Below are 12,303 nucleotides of genomic sequence, written 5' to 3'. Positions count from 1 at the left end.
AATATAAATGTATTTATAAATGTTAGAGCCTGACTTGTTTAAAGGTTAATATTGTGAGACATGAAAACATTTTGCCACTTTATCACACAAAAGGAAAGTTAAAAGCTCTCTCAGGCCTTCTTTAATTCATGTTTTAGACATAATGTTAAATTGTTTTAACTAGTGTTCATATAGACTCAGGAAACAATATATGTAAACTTCTTAAAATGACATTTAAGAAAGAAGCAAAGATCAACATCAGAATTAGAACATTTAAGATCTGTAAAGAGCCACACCTTACCTGAGATAAGGCTCTGCCTCCCACCTCACTGTGTGTAGAATGGCTCCAAAATAAGCCAGACTTCAGCTTATTTAAAGTTATAGTCAAAAGATTGGTTCTTGTTGTAAAAGTAGTGTGATCTCAAATAGGGGATATAATGTGGTTCTCAGTCAAAATTCAAGATAGCTATTATACAAGCTGAATATATTTTTACTCTTGCTAATTTCATTTAGTAAAACTGTTACCTGTTAATGTTTTGCAGAAGTAGCTGCTTCAAGAACACACAACCTAGATAACTTGTGATAATAAGCCATCACCTATAGAATAGATAGTGGTAACTTCCAGTACTAATACAGACTCCAGTTAGATAAAAGGGTAAATAACCATAAAGTTATAGACATTGAAGTTAAAGCACAGTACTCTTACTTTATGACTGGTGAGACTAGCTTGCTGGATGATTAAGATCAAACTTAGAGATTGGAGTTAAATACAGAGGTCAAGAAAAGTCCATATTTGGGTCTTGCCCTCAACGTCAGCCTGAACCCAGGGAATAAGAGGACTTCTCTAAAGAGTGTTGCAACTCTGGGTCACACAACCTCCTGATCAAGGAGATTGTTGAGACTAGAGGATGAAAAATCACTCAGTGCATCTGCTGCAGAGGAGGGTCATGGAAAAAGGGAAACATCCCTTGATGCTTCCAAAGGAAGTTACCTCATCAAGAAACCCTGCCTAAACAAAGTCACTGGTGGAACTAGGAAGCCACTCTCAAGTTCTCTATGAGTGACTCCTGTGGGAACTCAGCTGACTCTTTAACAAGACAGGAACCAGGTCAATTTGACCAGCTTGATCTTAGACACCCAGCAAAACAGTTAAAACCAAAATATAGCCATTCTTGGACATTTAAAGGAAATAATAGTTAAATGTAACTTAAGATGTACACTTGTATTAGCCCACTAGAATAAAGACTGGAAGCTACAAGTGAGAGAAAGATTCTTCAGCAAATGTGCCTGATAACTATCAAGAGAAACTGCCAGAGTCAGAAGTTTTTAGTCAGTTTAAGGCCTGCAGACCTTCCTAAGCTACACAGGCAGTCTTAATCTATGTTTGCTCGTATGATTATCTATCCCTAAGTAACAGAAGTATAGAGATCTATACTAAGCACAGGTTATACCAATAAAGGGATATTTTACAAAATCAGATGACATTAAGTAGCTTAACTATATTTTCTGGGGACATCAATGACATTAAGAGTTAAATATTGTGTTTACATTCCTGATAACGTGGACAATGTTAAAGTCCCCAAATAAAGACCTTGTCCTTTCCAGCCTTTGCTAGGCCTAGTTATGGGTACAATTTCTCAGTTCTTCCACCTCCTGGTGAGAGATTGACTTCTGTCATTTTCATGATACTCAGTGGCATGTTTCAGATGCTGCAACATTTACTTTGTAACAACTGAAGGATAGAGTCACAATGAAAGGGATCAAAATTAATCTCCACAGAAAACCACACAAGAAAATAAAAGAGTATAATTGAAATTTTCTTGTTAGATATTTATGATGGAGAAACTTTGGGGAATTCTGAATTCGGAGTTGGTCAGGTATTGGGGGTGTGGTAAATATTCAAGCACCAATGTGTTCTCTCTAAAAGTCTCTGGATATGTAGCCCAAAAATGAATCAACAAAAACCAGGCTGGGATAGGGCATTGCATCTTTATTTCTTCCCACATCCTGATCAGCTTCTTAGTTCTTTGTTAGGCTCAGATGCTGAAAAATCCTTTGGTGGTACAAATGTGATGGTCTCACTTTGTGTGACTTGGGGGCCTGATAGAGGCAATGCCTCTGTCTGCTCCCAGGGGGAAAAAGGTCACACACAGTGTTTTTCTCACCCCTCCCTTCTCCAGTTCTGCTAAGGTAGCTCTGGAAGCTTCCACCAAAGCTTCAGTCACTGAACAGCCTTCTGCCTTTAGAGGCTCACGGGACATCTTCCACTGGTGGGCAGGTACGTTTGTCCAGGTATCTCAGTGCTTCACTGGGCTGAAGCATGGTGAACCTGGGCAAAGGATTACCACTGAATAAAGACTAAATGGCAGACAACTGTGGATAAGATATATTATGAAATAGAGAAGTGGCATGAGAAATTTTAAGGAATTTTTTTACATGTACTTGAAATTCCTTGATGGAATTTCAGCTTTTACTCAGCAACTAGTTCCTGTTAAAATAGAACTCAAAGGTGATATAATGCTACGGTTATTAAAAAAAATGTGTTCTTGAGATGACGGCCCTCTAGGGCATGGTATACTTGGCAGTCTATTTCTTTGATCTTAAAAATGTAGAGTATAAAGTGGTCAAATATGAGATTATTTGTATTTGTCTCTATCGTCCTGCACTGCAACACAACAGACAGAATGGAGGAACAGCAGAAATTCAGCTTCACAAGTTTAACTCTCAAGCATTATGAATACTTCTGAAACACAAAGTACATGAAAAACTAATTCCATTCTGAGTTGACAATCCTATGTACCTGCAAACTTCAAACAGCTTCACTTTTACATGGAATTTTGAACATTTAAAATTGAGGGAGTAATCTGTCAGTGTCAAACCTTTAATAAAAATAGCTTTTATAAGAAAGATTTAAATGTGAATGTGAAATGGAAGCATTGATGCAATTTTTAAACTTCCAAAGCCATAACTTATAGTGGCACAAAATGTACTTATTTATTTACCTATTGTAAGTGTCCTTTCCTCTCCTGTTTGTCTATTTATCTGTCTCTTCTGTCTCTATCTTGAAAAGTTGTCAGAAAGATTGGCCTTAACAATTATCTAACAATTGTGCTGGAAGGAAATAATATTTCATCAACATATTTAAATTTAAAAAATCACTTTTATTTTTTGTGGCTTTCCTTATCCATTTTAAACTGTCTTTTTAAAGTAGAGAACATGTAAGCATCATTTTAATGACTTTTCCATTTTGAATATGAATCTAGGATATCTAGTTCATCTTTATAGAGAAAAAAATTGAAGTTAAGCAGACTAATTACTTGATGAGATTTACCTTCAGCAATAAATTAAGGCACAGAAGAAAAGGTCAATTTAATATAAAAACAAGCTGACTAGATGTTCATCCAGTTAAGACTATTTATGATTACTCACATTTTAAAAGATAATAAGCCCTTTTTCTATTTTCTACAGAGTTTGCTGGATTTTTAGTTTAATAACAGAATAATGTTAAATTCATTTCAGAAAATTTTTTGGTGGAGACTCACTCTTAAGAAATCAGTTGAAGATGATTTTAAAACATCAATTCTAAGTTTTCTAAATTAACTGTTAGTTTGCTTGACTGCTAACAAGATAGAACATCATATTTTAAGTACACATTGCTGAATTTTGCAGATCTCTGAATACCAAGTTCAGCTGCATCTTCATTCCTTTTGTGACTAGAGTATAAAGTTGCACTTCTAGAGTGTTTTGTTTAGTTGATATTTTCTAATTCAGTTTTTCCTAAATGCCATTCCATTCATGATGACATTTTTCACTAGTGAGAAAAATAAAAACTCAATATTTTGTATTTTTTATAAAACTGATTTTGTTTGTTTTTATAAAGTACCTGTTATTTATTTTGTAAGTATAAAAATCATGGAAATCATGGTGATGATGAATGGTGTTTGGTCCTCATTTGTAAGATATGTGACCAAGTAAATTGCCTGCAACATTTTGAAAGACCATAATATTTAATTTTGGAATTTCACCAATTTATAGGTAAATTGAGAGGTCATCATTGGGAGAGTGGGGAGTTAAAATGTGGAGTGTGTGGATGTTTGCCTGCCAGCCATTCTGCAGGAATACTGTGAGATTTAAAAAGTTTTGCACTTTTCTTATTTTATACTTGAAGTTACTTGAAGGGTTTGACTTAAAATACTCCTAGACCACTTAAGAAAATGAAATTATACTCAACCAAATTTTTAATGTTTGAAGACTTGGGTGTAAGGGCAGAGTTAAGGGCTACTGGCATCCACTCCTTATCTTGAAATACTTTCAAAATTAAAAATAAATCCTTGAAGAACATTTAATAATGTCTAACAATGCTAAAGAGATTACCACTAAAAACACATTCTCTGGTTGCATGTCTTTATTTATCCCCAACCTAGTCCTTTCTTTGCCATCTAATTTCAACTCCTCTATGTACTTTTTACTAGTTATATCCAGATTTTTAAATTATATGCTTGTACTGTTCTTTCTAAATTCATTAATTTGAGACATTTATTTAATGTCTCAGATTAATGTGATAGATAATAATTATGCTGTATTGCAATGCCCCCTGTGATGATTAATTTTATATGTCAAATTGGGCTACAGAGTATGCACATGAAACACTATTTCTGTGTGTATCTGTGAGGGTATTGAGATTAGCCTTTGATTTGGTGAATTCAGCAAAGTAGATTGCCTTTGCCAATGTGGGTGGTCATGATCCAACTCACCAGAACAAAAGGTAAAAGAAGAAATTTGCCCATTATTATTTTCCCTTACTATTTGAGCTGGGACTTATTTCATCTCTTGTCCTCAGACCGAAATTTATTCAATTGGCTTCTCTGCTTTTCCTGCCTTGGGACTTGTGCTGGCCTTCCTGGATCTCCAGCTTGCAGATGGCAGATCACTGGAATTCTTAGCCTCCAAACTCACATAAGCCAATTATTTATGCTCTTTCTCATACTTATCATACTTATCTACCTTCATACTTATCTATTAATCATATGTATTTCTTATTGGTTCTGTTTCTCTGAAGAAATGTGATTGATACATCCCTATATTGCCAGTCTGTAATATTTTAGGTTACATTACAATTTTTGGTTAAATTAATATTTAGAGGTATTTTTGCAATGTTTTAAGTGTTATTCTTTGTTTAATTAATGTACTGTAATAGTGAAATAGGGTTGCACTGACTAATTATAGAAGACTTGACTATGCTGCACCTTATAAAAAGGATTTAGATTCTACTCATATGGTCAGAAGTACAGAGAGAGGGGATTTGATGTTTATATAACAAGCTCCATTAAGGTCATATCTCTGTAGTGATTTCTCATTTCCTCTCATGTAGCTTCTGATATGTGAGTCACTTCTAGGTTGCAAGATGAATATTTTATTTCCAGCATCTCATCTACGTTCTAGACAGGAAGAGAGAGATGGAAAAGGGCAGAAAGTGTGTGTTTTCTGAATTTTTTTCCATTAAAATATTTTCCCAGAAGATGTAAATAACAACAGCTTTCATTTACATGTCATTGACTAGAGCAATATCCCATGGTACTCCTTTTACTTGAATATCAGCCTTCCTCAATAATCCTTGCTTTTCTTTTTTTATTCCATTCCATTTTCATTGTTTTACTCCATTCCATCCCATTCTTTTCCTTTTCAATCTATTTCCAGGGAAATTTTTTTTTTGAAATGGTATTAACTTTTTTCTAATTTTATCTGTCACTTTTTAATTTATAAGAATTTGTTTTGACGTTTTACTTTTTTGATAGCAGTCTACGTCAGATTTCAAGATACAAAGTCTTCTCTTATCTCGCTAAGGATATTGCAGATGATTTTTTTGAAGCTTGTACTATACTCTGTGCTGTTTGTATTTCCTTAGAATTTTCCTTTTTAAATTGCATTTTGGGTTTTGAGTTCCCATCATTCACATTTTGCTAAATGAATTGGTCTCTATTTCCTTCTTTCTATATTACATTCAGATAATAAAGATATCTCCTAGTTTTATTGAATGGCATTTCTATTTCTTCTTGTGCTTGTGAAATTTGGTATCTTAGAGAATAAATTGAACTATTTTTATTCTCCATCTTAAAAATCAGAAATCCATACCAGTAATTTTTTTCATAGACTGACTTCCCTAAAAAGGACTTAAATGAAATATTAGTGCGCAGGAAGGGAAGTAAATGAAGGAGAATTTTGCAGCGATAGATGCTGGGCTGTGAGGTAGTCCCAATAAAGGTCTCAGCTGGCTGGGAGGTCTGAAGCTGAGATGGCTTCATGACGGTGAAGGTCTTTGAATACCCACACCAACCAATCATTAAATGTGAGCTGACTCATGATGAAAGAGTGAAATTGATCCAGGTAGCCATCTCCAGGCATGAGATATTTCTGAGGGGACTGATATCTAATGACTGTAAGCTGGCAACATCTCCTGAAGTGGAGGAAAATGTCTTTTATTCAGGAGAAAGGGGATTTCGGTAAGTCACCACAGGATCCTCTGTCCTTCTTTAGTCATTATGTTGTCTAACTGGCTGAACTGTGGTTCTTTATCCCTCCATTCCTCATCTTGATTTTTTTCCTTAGGTCATAAATCCCTTCTTCTAATTTTGATTCATTAGGATAGTTTTTTTTCAAGAATCCAATTTCACATCTCTTATGAAGCCTTCAGTAATTATACTAATGAAAAAGACATCCTCATCCTTTGAACCCCCTTTGACCTTAGATTCTGTCTCTAGCATGATACACAGCACATTTTGACTTCAATGTGGTTAATTACATAATTATAACTCTTGCAAGATTCTTAGGTCCTTATGGACAAGAAACCAAGGTCAAAAACCCAGCATGTTAGAAACTCAATTTTCTTTGAATTTAATATTTGTTGAAACATACCCACTACAGGTATAGACTACCAGAGATGTTCAAATATTGTGTTAAAATGTCAGATAATACATGGACAGCTGACAATAACAGCTATAGTCTCCTACTGCACTTGATGTAGTATTTTAATGAAAGGGAAAATAAGCATAAATCAAGGTACAATTTTTGTAAGAATAGCATAGCTTTGCCCCAGGCTTTTGGTGTAAATGGAACCATACCTTAATCTTTTTTCCCCTCCTTTTTCTTTTTTGTATTGGGGATTGATCCCAGGAATGCTTTACCACGGAACTACATTCTCAGACCGACCTTTTAATTTTTATTTTGAGACCCCAGGTTTTGCTATGTTCTCAGGACCTGCCTAAGTTGTGGAGGCTGGCCTTGAACTTGTGATTCTCTTGCCTCAGCCACCCAAATTCCTGGGATCACAGGCATATGACATTGCATCCCAGGCCTTAATCCTTTAAAGGATTGTTTCTACTGCCGATAGTGAATTATTTCATGGTTTTTAAAAATTATGTTTCGTAAAACACATATAGTATGAAATAAAATTTATTTAGGTAAAAGGGGAAAAGCCTATCAGAAACATGAAAATAATTCAAATGCTTGGTTAACTTTGCATCTGACTGAACTATATTGGTTTACCAAATTAATATTCCATAAAAAATAATAGATTGTATTTTTTCATAGTGCCTGCTATTTTCTGATTGGTCTACATTATGTAAAATCCAGGCATTTCTCTAAGAAAGCATTGTTTGGTTCTTTTTGCATTTGGTAATTGATAATATCTTCTTAAAACTGTCCTGTTTTTCTGACTTGAGTGTTTTATTTCATTCCTTAGTTGAATAGGATCTTATGCTAGTTTAGGACAACATATGACCAAGTGCACATATCTATAATACATATTTCTGAATTAAAAGTTTAATGAAATAATATTTACTACCTAAGTACTCTGTGATATTGTCATTTCTTTTTCTTCAAATGCAATAAAATGTTGGTAATGATCCATTAAACCAGGTTAGGTTCACAAATTATAATGTATCAAGACTTGCAGTTTAAAGATCTGCTTTACAGAGTTAAGCTATTCTTAGTCTTGATTGTCAGCTCCCTTGGTCACTGATACCCAGAACTCACTTCTAGTTTAATCCTTTTCTTTGTTTTCTACTGTCTCCATACTCTCATCATTTTAGAGGGATTCAAACAGTAAATGACTCACTGGTCTCTCTGCTTATATTTTCCTTCTCCAGTTCACTGCTTTCTAATTTGCTTTCTTATGCCAGTCCTCTGCTCTCACATGTAGCAACTATATGTTGCTTTGGAGATCAATTTTCTGCAATGCTTTCTGAATGACTGAACACTTATGTTCCCCAGAAATTTTGTCAGAAAGGTAATTATAGAAGACCGTACTTATTTTTGCAAATTGGGTCATAGTTTTTTCATATCCTAAGTGAGAACTCAGTGCCTGATGAATTTATGTGTCCATCTTTTACCATATCTTACCATATATGGTAAATCATCTTTTCTGGTATCTCCATAATTATTATCTTTATAAACTCTCTATTTGGATTTCATTCATTCTGCATATAACATGTTCTTTTCTGTATTCAGAATTTGTATCTTTGCCTCAAGTTTAATTTCTCTGTAAAGCTTCTAAGACCATTCCATTTCTCATTCTCATTTGAACTTTTTGTTTATTATTTGAATCTTTCATGCTTCCTATGCATGCTAATTTTTTTTCAATAGGGCACTTCCTATATAATGTCCTGGGGAATGATTTTCCTTAAATAGGAGGGCTTAATGCTACATAAAAACTAACCAACTAACCAACCAGCAATTCAACCAAAAAAGAAAGATTGTAATGTAAAGAAGAGGAAAACAGTATTCTGTATCAAAATAAATTTGAAGGTTATGGATGAAGTAAAGTTTAAGAGACTTTTTTATTGTTGTTGAAGGGCATCTCAGAGTCTTTATTGAACACTATCATCTCCAAAAGTTAAAATATGGGTCAGAGGAATTACCGAGAATCAATCTAAGTCTATAGATTCATTTATGGTCACAGCAATTTTCCAGGTCTAGGATTTCTCACTAGACACTTAGGGTAAATGGTATTATAGAAAATTATTATTTATCATAGACTTTTTAGTTTTTCCTCCAAATACCTGTGTATATTAAATATGTTATATTCAGTTTGACAGATGAAGCAACTGAGACTTAAAAAGGCTTAACACCTAAGACCACAAAGCCTCTAAGAGGCAACACTTGCATTTGAACTTCTAGCTGGAGTTTAGACTTGGCTGCACATGTGGGGAAGATAACTCCTTGATAATCTCTTTGACCTTCGACAATGGAGCTGCTTCATGAATTTTATGAGATACAGGATGTAAAATAGATGGCTTCCAAGAAATGTTAACTCCTTCCACATTCAATTTTGATGTTCCATTTATCCTGGTGTTTTGTTATTTTTTTTTTAGCATGTATATCTTAATTCCTTTTGAAGATATCTGAAATAGAAGACAACTTATATGTCCTTTTTCAAGTCTAGTGTAATTTAGTTGAACATAAATTTTGGAGCTATGTAATTACTTGTTATATGAAATGAATATCTGAAGATTATCTTTTGATTTTGAAGATGTTTTTAATGTGGATAATCATTATATATATTATTATTATATATATAATATTATATATATAATATTATTATATATATATATATTATATGCTTCAAAATATCAGTGATGTATAAACCTTATCCATGGTCTCTTTTCATTGGTTATTTTTTGAGAGAAAGATTAGAGGAAACATTGTGAAAATTCTGTGCTCAACTAGATCTTACAAGACCTTTTCTGTAATTTTAAAATGTTAACTAAAATAATATTACTGTGATTCAAAGTAGAAGAATTTATAAAACACACTTATTGGCCTCTGACTTTAGGGCCACAGGAGAACTCTATTGTGATTTATTATTATAAACAGACTTCAGTCTCCACAGATGACATGCTGAATCTCTAACTTTGTCTTATTTGAGTTCTAACTTTCAGCATGGCATTATTAGCTTTTAAAAATATGTCCAGCCTACCTTTAAATAATATTTTTACATTTCTTATTACTGCTGTCACCTCTGACTCTGTATTCTGCAAGCACACCTTCTGCTTCCTTTCCAGCTTGTTCATGTTGACGCTTTGCCTGTTGGAATCATATGCAGCATCCCATATGCTTTCTCAGGTTTCATCTTCCTAATAAGACTTTCTTTGTCCTTTCGCCTGACTTTGAATTTAATCACAGTTGAATTGATATGACAGTTTTTACATCAAGGTGTCAATATTATTATATTATCTCACATAGCAATATTATTCTGTTATGTGTATTCTATTTCCTTCTCTCATCTCCTCACTCTTCACCTCCTCTCCCATTCTACCCTTCAAGACTCTCAAAGCTGGATTTGAGAATAGTAAGTGAATCATATTGATCTTTGTATTACAGTAACAATGAAACAGTAATAAAAGTAATTTAGTTGAGTGTTAACTAGACTGAGAATGTATAGTATTGCTGCATTATGATATATCATTAGTCTATAAAACTCGACAATAATGTAGTTAATACTTCTCCCCCATTAATATAGATGGGGAAACTCAGGTTTAGAGAAGTTACTCACTACACGGTTATACAGCCAGCAAGTGGTAAGGCGAGGATTTGACCCCCAACATTAATATTTCTTAATTCGTCTTTCGAAGCACTACATAGTATCTGCAAAGGAGCATTACCTATGTTAGAAGTTCAATAATAAGTAAATGTTGAGCTTGCATTTTGAAAGGAGCATAATTTTTATATATTAAACATTGAAGCATATGGTTAGTCTCTTGCACATGTGCTTTCTTCAAAATATGCATTATAACAGATGTTCACAGTACCTCATTTTATGAAATACTACTTTTATGAACCACAAGCACCCTATGTAGTGTAGAAGAGTAGGCTGGATATAATTTGAAAAACAAGGGATACAAATAATTTGACTGCTTATCATACCAGTTGAAGAAACACAACTTTTCAAACCAAATTTAATAACTTTTTCATTCTGAAGCTTCATTCTGCATTTAAACTTTAATGATACATATTTTTACTGCTTATTACTAGTTATTTTTTGAGGCTTAGCTCTTGTTATATGGTTATCCTTCTGCCTGTTTACTCAGATCAGGGAAGGAAAGTAGCCTTCATCTTAAGGATCATCTATAGTTGTTTAATTACCAGTAGTTGCTTGGATCCCTGAGTCAAAATAGATTTGAATCTTTGCCAAGGTCTTCAGAAATGAGTGCTGCCGGGCATGGTGGTGCACACCTATGATTCTAGCAGCTTGAGGGGCTGAGGCAGGAGGATTGAGAGTTCAAAACCAGCCTTAGCAATTTTAGCGAGGCCCTAAGTAACTGAGCAAGACCCTGTCTCTAAATAAAAAATATAAACAAAGGGCTGGGGATGTTGCTCAGTGGTTAAGCACCCCTGGGTTCAATCCCCAGTCTAAAAAAATAAATAAATAAATAAACAATAAATAAATAAATAAAAAGAAAAAAGGAATGAGTGCTACGGTCAGATAGGAAAATCTGAAATAAACATGGGGTTGCTGCAAGTAGCACTGTAATGTACAAAGCCGTTCCCCCTGACCTTTCCGGTGCAGCCATTTTCCCCGCCTCCCAACCACTTGTCAATCTGTGAACATCCTAGCTAGCTATTGGTTCATCAGTCAGCTTGCAAGTATCCTTCTCTGATATTGGTCCCCTGTTAGCCCAGCAGAATTTAGTTGCTTTACTATAGCTTTTTTCATCCTTCTGTCTCTCCTCCTCACTTTATCCTCCTCGCTTTCACACTCTCTCTAGCTCACGCCCTTTCTCATTCTCTCTCTTTTCCTCTCATTTTCTCTCTTACCCTGCAGGGAGACACTCTGCTTAATAAACTCCCTTATGTGATTTCCAGTGTCCAGCATGGTTTCTGTGGGATCCCTTACAAGCACAGTGCTTGCAACACATGTCATTTCTGCTGTGGGCAGCTCTCTTTCAGTGCTCTAAAGACATTGACTGGAGTATAAATGAATTCCAGTTTTAAGTACAAAACAATCAGCAAAGCAAATGCCTGGAATACAGAGTGATTTGTTCAAGTGAGGCATTTTAGAATAGGTCCCTCTTTATTTACTTTATATGTGGAAATGTATAGATTCTTGAGCATTATGTCCATTAGTGTCTATCATTATGATATTATAACATACACATTCCTATTGTTTATTATGTATCTTGAAAGTATTTTCTGTTTTATTAGGCACTATTCCTGAAGAGATTTCAACCACTCTGGGTAATGCCAAAGATGTATTGACAAAAACATTAATTATTCTTCTGGACCCTTGCCTGGTCAAATGAAAAATATACAAAATGTGTGGTAAGTTTA

The 12,303-nt window shown here is 34.3% G+C and overlaps 1 long non-coding RNA gene across 1 annotated transcript in view; it reads left to right on the top strand.

The window, feature by feature from the left end:
* Positions 1-346: 346 nt before the first annotated feature.
* The window catches only part of LOC306664793, a 368,649-nt gene continuing 356,692 nt past the window's right edge, over positions 347-12,303 (top strand). The window contains exon 1 of the long non-coding RNA XR_013764797.1: positions 347-603. This is a non-coding gene — a long non-coding RNA (uncharacterized lncRNA). The remainder of the gene's footprint in view (positions 604-12,303) is intronic.

The sequence above is a fragment of the Sciurus vulgaris genome (genome assembly GCF_902686455.1).
Source record: "Sciurus vulgaris genome assembly, chromosome: 6".
In the NCBI taxonomy this organism is placed as follows: domain Eukaryota; kingdom Metazoa; phylum Chordata; class Mammalia; order Rodentia; family Sciuridae; genus Sciurus; species Sciurus vulgaris.
Note: the sequence above shows the minus strand (reverse complement) of the source record. Positions and strands in the feature narration are given on the sequence as shown.